Genomic DNA, 7,559 nt, shown 5'->3' on the forward strand with positions numbered 1-7,559 from the left:
GTTGTACAGATGGCTAGTGGTCTTCCTCTATCTACCCTCCACTTCGAGCAACAGAAGTGATACAAATACTGATTTTCACCTTTACAGTTGGTGACCGCAAATGAGTAGTGCATTTTCTGGCCTTTTAGACTATGCTGTGTATTTGCTGGTTATATGACTTACTTATGTTCTAGCCCATAAAGTGTAAACAGAAGTGGAAAATGACTCCTCTTACAGATTATTTTTAAAATGATGTTTTAGTACAGGGCCTAGAGGGTCTCATTACACAGATTGGACTGGTAGTGATCCTCTTGTTTCCAGTCTCCCAAGCGCTGGGATTACAAGTGCATGCCACCATACCCAGTCTCTACAGATTTTTATATTCTACACATTTGATTTTCATTCAATTTCAAGATGTAATATATTCATTGGAGAATTCTAAACACATCCTATAAACTGAGAAACAAACCCTGAAAATTTCAGGGGTGTACCAAATCAATTAAGACTTTGAGTCCAGTGGTGTGGAGTTTGTTAAGATAGTCTTTCCAAAATACAGAGGAATTATTAGTGCTCAAAGCATCTCCCCATGTGTGGAACAGGTGGAGCTCCCCTCAGCTGTAACCTTCCCAGGGGATCACCTGAGACTGCCGCAGGGGCCTCTGTATCATCTGCTCCATCTGCCCCTCTTGCTGTCTCCATTTTCTTAGTCAAGAGTAACAGAGCCCACCCCTGCCCCCACACATTGCCACACAAGCTCCTCCATGTGTATTTCTATGACTGGCTGTTTCTCCATCAAACTCAAGAAACTGCTCAGTGCCTGTCCATGCCCACTCAGAGTTACCTGATTTATCCGTTCTCCTGAATTAGACGGTGTTTCATGTTACATTCTGCCTCCTCCTGTCCATGTAGGACGTGTACAGATATACTGTGTACAGTATATATGACACCCACATCAGATGTAAATAGACAGACAGACACACATCATGTGTCTATGCAAACTTTTTAAAGGGTAGTTAAAAAGTCACACATTTTTTTTAAGAGTAACAAAGTTTAAAAAATTATTTCTATGGGGCCAGAGAAATGGCTCAGTAGAATAAGTACTTGCCTGGTAAGCACAAGGGCCTGAGTTCAATCCCCAGTTTCACCCAATTTTTTTTAAATTCAAAAAAAGAATTATTTCTAGGTTGTGAATATCTTATTTTGTTATTTTTACTGTTTTTTTTCCTAAAAGGAAAGTTTATTATTTTGTAACAAAAAAATCTTTTAAAACTCTCACATCTAAATAGTAATTGATAAAAATAACTACCAACCAGGAATGCTGAATATACAAAATAAATCAAAGGGATTTTTTAACATAAACTCCATTTGTAATCACTGGTAAAGACATGCATTTTCCCAAGTGTATATTTTTATCATTATTTTACCTTCATTGGATAAACTTTATGGTTCTGGATCTGAATGGAGAGAGTGTCAGAGACAGTAAAGCAGCCATCTCCACATCTCTCCAATTATATTTGTGAGTATTATAAACCCTTTGAGTCTAGTAAGGGATAAGCAATAAAACTGTGGAGTAAAAACTACATTAGAGCACATGCATTTTGTGTTGCTTAAAGTTAATCAACATAGGTGACCTTTAAGAATTTATTAGGAAAATATTCCTGGTGGTATTGTTAGCAATTCCAGAGCATCAGTAATTTGCATTGTACTAACATTTGCTACCCTGGCTTCTGAAACTTTCCTGAGTTATGACACGCTTTGTAGTATTTTTTCTTCGAGTCTCATGCTGTGTTGTTTATACATTTTATTCTGCAGTTCTTGGGGGGAAAATCTCTAAATCTTTGTAGATGTAAAACTAATACTTATTTAGAGATCATTTCTCTTTCTCTAAAGCTGTTAGCTACTTAGTCAAGTTGTTTCTCAGTGCATATAATGATGGCATATTCTGTCTAATTTTTTGCATAGAGGGGGAACTAAGCCAACTCAGCCTTCCCCCTTTATCTTGCCCCCACCTGTGTGTGTGTGTGTGTATGTGTGTGTGCATGTTATGTATGTGTCTCTGTGTGTTATGTATGTGTTCATCTGCGTGTGAACTTCTGACATAAGAAGTCTGTCATTTATTTTCTCTTCTCATAATTTGCTCTGTAAATCCAATTTCATTAGACCACAATTTACAAATTACATCTTTGTTTTCCCTTATAAAGTTATAGACATTAATTTTAGGAAAAAAATTTTAAATAAAAAGTTAGCTTGTGTATCGTCACTTATTAAATAATAGTACTATCACCAAATTTCTTAGAATATTTACAGTATTTTTAGAAGGAAACAAAATATTAATTGGGCCTGACACACATGTATTCATCTGTAGTTATTGCAATGAATAGTTGAATAGTAATTCTCTAATTCTTTGCATAACTAGACAAGCTCTTCAATGGGCATTGGGTGGCTAAGTTTTCTATGAAAACTATACTCTATTTTTGGTGTTTCTTTCAGCATGATCATTTCTGAGTAGATTATTGGCTCTAAGAGCTGTGCGTTTCTATTAATATTTGTACTACATAACCCTATCATATCGCCAGCATGTTTCACAGAACATGCTAATCAACTCTTGTCTAGTTGATTAGTAGATAAATTAACATTCTAATGAGGATGCCATATACTCTTTGGGAAGGAGACCAACATGGAGAAGCTAAGTCAGCTATGAAGAGCCAAAGCCAGCATCTGAAGCCATCCTCTGGCCCTCAGCACCCCAGACAGTGTGGGCGTGGCGCTGGCTGCTCATGGGAACAACCAAGATTCCTCTGCAGAGGGTACACTTGAGTGACCCCAATAGTGGGCTCTGCAGGTCACGAGAGGAGAGTTATCTTTGTGAATTACCATGTGGGATTCTGCCCAGAGGCCTCCATGTATAAATTCACACAGTTAAGTACCTTGCCTCGACTTACTGGCTGAAGCCCTGCTGCCGCTGCTGTCTGTCTCCTCCTGGGGAGCAGGGCTTTGATCCCTGGGTGGTGTCAGCACTGGGCCCTGGGTGGGGATGGGAGCCCAGGGAGGAACTACTGCTGATGGCAGCGGCTGCTGCTGAGTTTTGAGCCTGCAGGCAGCTCTGTTTAGGCAGCATTTCACCTTTCAGGCGGTGGTCCATCTGGGAATCTGAGCGCTACTGGCCCTCCAGTCCAGGATCACACAGGGCACACATGCATCTTTTCTTCTCAGAGCTGCCCTTGCCCCAGGTCTCCCAGCTCACGGTGGGCTCCAGAAGCATCACTGAGTGCCAGCCCCACCGTGTGGACTGCGAGCTGCTGGCGCCCTGGAGTGAGGTGGAACAGTTGATGCTATTTTGCTAGCAGCAAGAGAACAGAGGTTACCTATGTTCTGATTTAATGTGAGTCCATCTTGACCATAGGTGGCTGATTAGAGGTGGCTGGTTAGAGAACTGATGAATTTCCCTCTGATGTCTAGAAGCTCTGGATGGCAGAGTAAGAAGTATGACAACTCTAAGAAAGGAGCTGATATAGGGGAAAGAAACTCAACGTTAAATGTCCAATAACAGTTCATGTTCACTAAAATTGAAGAATAAATTTTAGAAATAATGGAGGTCAAGAGCAGAATATATGTATTGTGGGAAAGAAGGCATCTGTCTGAGAGAGAAAGAATGAGGATTTCTGAGTGGGTTGCTGAGGACCCTGCCTTTTCTGGGAATTTCTATAGAGCAGTGACCGATGGGGGTCGTGATGGGAGGAAGGTCCAAGGTGGAAAACATGGGAACTCACTAGGTGGGCATGAACTGGGACAAAACTATGGTCAGCCACTAAGATTGTGATTATAATTTCTCAGTTAAAATTGATTACATCCGTTAAAATCAGAATATAGGTAACTGAAAGCAAGTCACATAGTAGCAAGCAGGCATGAATACAGAGCAGGGGCTGTTCCTGTACGGGGTTGGGTTAGTGGATCTCCAGGCTTTTTCAAGATAATCCAGGTCTATTTAGAATACCAATCCAGGATGTTTAACCTTCAGAGGTGTGTGGATGTGGGGGCATCTGTTTCATCTTCTGTCTTGAGGTCTGGCCCACAGCAAGAGTGCCTGTCTCTCCCACAGTTGCAAGTCTTCTGCACTGGCTCCTTTAAGGCCTAGCCCTGTCTTATTGCCTATAATATTTTATCTAACAGCTTCTTATAACAGAGCCAAGCAGGAGCCCTGAGGCAATATCATTGAGTTGGTGGGAAGTAGTTTAAGCAAACAAGCATCCGAGCAATCCATTCTAGACTCTCCAAACCAGAACAGCTGCCTGATGAATAAATGCCTTAGTTGATGCCACATGGAACAAAGTTACCAGTTGAGCACCTACTGAGTCCCTGCTCCACAAAGTGATGAATTATAATACAAGGTTAATTTTAAGCCACCACCTTTTGGTATAAAGTCATACACACCAATCAATCAACAGAACATTCAGCATCCTTATTTCACCAGAACTGTCCCGGTTTGTACTTGTTATTGAGACATGATTTACATTTGTTCCATGTTCTTTTTTCCCATAAAGTAGTAACAGTTGTGTTAAAATAAGTGAAGACATGTTTGGTACCCTTTGTCATGGTTGAACTATAAGACTATGAGAATTATGTGAAATGAAAGCTTTCCATTTGAACATTACTTTAAACTTAAACCAACTAAAATAACCCTCTCTATTTGCCTTACACTCTCAGAGTGAAGAAATCTAACTCTCCTTTCAACATCAGCATACAAAATTTTTTCTGATAAAGTTATGCCTCTAGTGCCCAAGCCATCAGAGACGGTCATCTCCTGGACTCACGCGGTGCTGGAGGAAGGTGCTTTGTCCACTTCCTCGATCCCACTGGGGTCTATGAGGCAGACCAATCTGCCAGTCCTCCAGTGCCCTGTGAAGACTCTGTTCATTAAATATGGGGCAAAGAACCTAGCAGACAACATGAGTAATTGTAGATTACATGCATATGACAAACATGTGAAAAGTAGAACCAGAGCTGTCTCCTACTATGGAGAGACAGTAGACAGTACTCTTGGTGCAGGGGCATTATCATTATCATATAAAATAAATACCCACTATTTATTTTTCTCTCTCTTTATTTGAAGGTTTTATAATAATTTTTTCAATGACTATGACTTTAAAATGAAAATAAAGATTTAATAAGAATTAAGGATTGAATTTTCATTTCTCAAGAAAGTAAATGGTAAATAATTTTCACAAATGTCCATTATGTTGCATTCACCATGAGTGCTATGTTATATGACTAACAGACAAATACCAGAAGACACATAGCTATTTAAAAAAACATTAGCATTTACTTCAAAAGTTAATTATTTTAAAAAGTCCCTGAAAAATAATTAAGCATGTGTAGTTGTGGAAAACATGGTCACATATCAAATGTGGGGACTATCACATTCATTGATCTTCTTTAAAGTTATATTTTCAGTTGCAAATGTGTTGAAAGCATTTTAAATCGAAACAATCATTAATAATCCAACACCTATTAACCAGTAATGATACAGGAGAATGAAACTCCCAACCTGAAATATATCTAGGATGAGTATCTATTCTCTAAAAATAAAGAATGAACTTTAGAAACAATGTAAATTAAGAGCAAAATATATTTATTGAGGAAAAGAAAGCTTCTCTCTGAGAAAGGGACATAAGGGCACCAGAGTGGATTGCCCAGGAACCTGTGTTTGCTAAGGATTTTTATAGAGCAAAATCATGAGGTGAGGCAGGTCTGAGTGGAAAACATGGAAACTTTCTTATGAGGTGGGACAAAACTATAGTCAACCAATAAGATTACAAGTCTAAGGTAAAATTGACTAAATTGGGATCAAATGGAGAAGCCAGTCATATAGCAAGTGAGCATGAATACAGAACAGGAGCTTTTCCTGAAGGATTGGGTCAATGACTTTTTGGCTTCTTCAAGGTGCCTGATACCTAATTAGAATATTAATCCCTGATACCCATCCCTAGGTGGGTATATGCTGCATTTGCTTGCTCTTTAGTTTTCTAAACATACCTTTCTTTCTTTCTTTCTTTTTTTTTGTACCGGGGATAGAACTTAGGACCTTATGCTTGCCAGGCAGGTGCTTATGCCACTGAGCTATAACCCCAGCCCCTACTCTTCAGTTTTGAGGTCTGGCCCACAGCAGAAGTGTGTGTCTCTCGCACAGTTGCAAGGTCATCTTCTTTTCTCTATTGTCTCCTTCTGAGGGCTTAGCCTTGCCTGACTGCCTATAATATTTCTATCTAATTTAACTGCCTACAACAGTATCACACAGATAATCCTAAGGTCTGCTGCCAACCAACGCAGTAGACTGGTCCTCTGTACAACTACTAGAGCAGCGTCTAAATTTCTGGGTAGCCGAGAAGAGTGAAATAAACCCAGGCAAGCTGATGGCCCAGGAAGTCCTTCTCCTGGAGAGGTCTCAGAGACTCTCTTCTAAAGTGGAAGGTTTAGAGTTTTCACTTTTAAGCCTGCAGTGTGTATGTGTGGGGTGCCGTTGAAGATACTTGAGGTATTCTCAAATCATCTTTCTTCTTTGTCCCTGTAGAAACTAATTGTAATTTGTTTTGTTTTGACTTAGTTTTTTGACTGGGGATTAAACACAGAGCCTTTGCAATGAGCTAAATAAACCCACACCTTTTTCATTTTTTATTTTGAGAGATGATCTTCTTATGTCACTAAACTTCCAGGTTGGACTCAGACTTTTGATCCTCTTGCTCCAGCCTCTCAGAGTGCTAAGATTACAAACATGCACCACTACAACCACCTTGGTTTATTTTTAATGGTGTTAACATCTATAGCAATCACACCTCTCTCTATCGGCCCCAAATTTACATGTGACCCTTTTGAACCAAAATTGAAGTCTTTCAATGTGTTTTGCTCAGCATTTGGTTCCTGAATCTCACTATAAATCTGTCCAAAAGCAGTTAAATATATGCACAACACAGCCTGCAGTTTGGACTGCCTAAAAATTTCCTCTGCAGCATCAATTAGTTCATTGCCCTTAACCTCAGTTTCCTACAAGGTCTCAGGGCATGGGCTGTAGGCTTCTTGTGGCCAGGGTACATAGCACATGCTTCCTTGTCAACTGCCAATGAAGTCTGTATTTGCAACCAAGTCTCCAAGAGCCTGGCCTTTAATGCTTGCATTTTTATCAGCAGTGTAAGCTTCTGAGCTCTTAATAGAATCATGCATGAGTTACTTCTCACAATATTCTGTGGCTGCTCTAGCCCACATCATTTCACCTTTCCAAACTCCCTCTACAAACCATTTTCAAAGGTTTCTGAACCACATGGCCATGCATATCATAGGAATAACAAACTCCAGTATTAATTTTTAAATAATGAAAATGACTGTCACAGTTGTAATATACAGTTTTATAAAACAAGCACTATTAAGCCTAAATGGAGAAAGAGGCTCCAATACAATGGCAGTTAGGGATTCCAACACCTCTCCTTCATTAATGAACGTATCACTAAGACAAAAAAGAAATCAAGGGATTCAGAGTTACACTGTGCCACAGATGAAATCTACTTAACAGACATTTACAGAACATTCTA

The sequence above is a fragment of the Octodon degus genome, unplaced genomic scaffold (assembly GCF_000260255.1).
Source record: "Octodon degus isolate 3935 unplaced genomic scaffold, OctDeg1.0 scaffold00040, whole genome shotgun sequence".
Lineage (NCBI taxonomy): Eukaryota > Metazoa > Chordata > Mammalia > Rodentia > Octodontidae > Octodon > Octodon degus.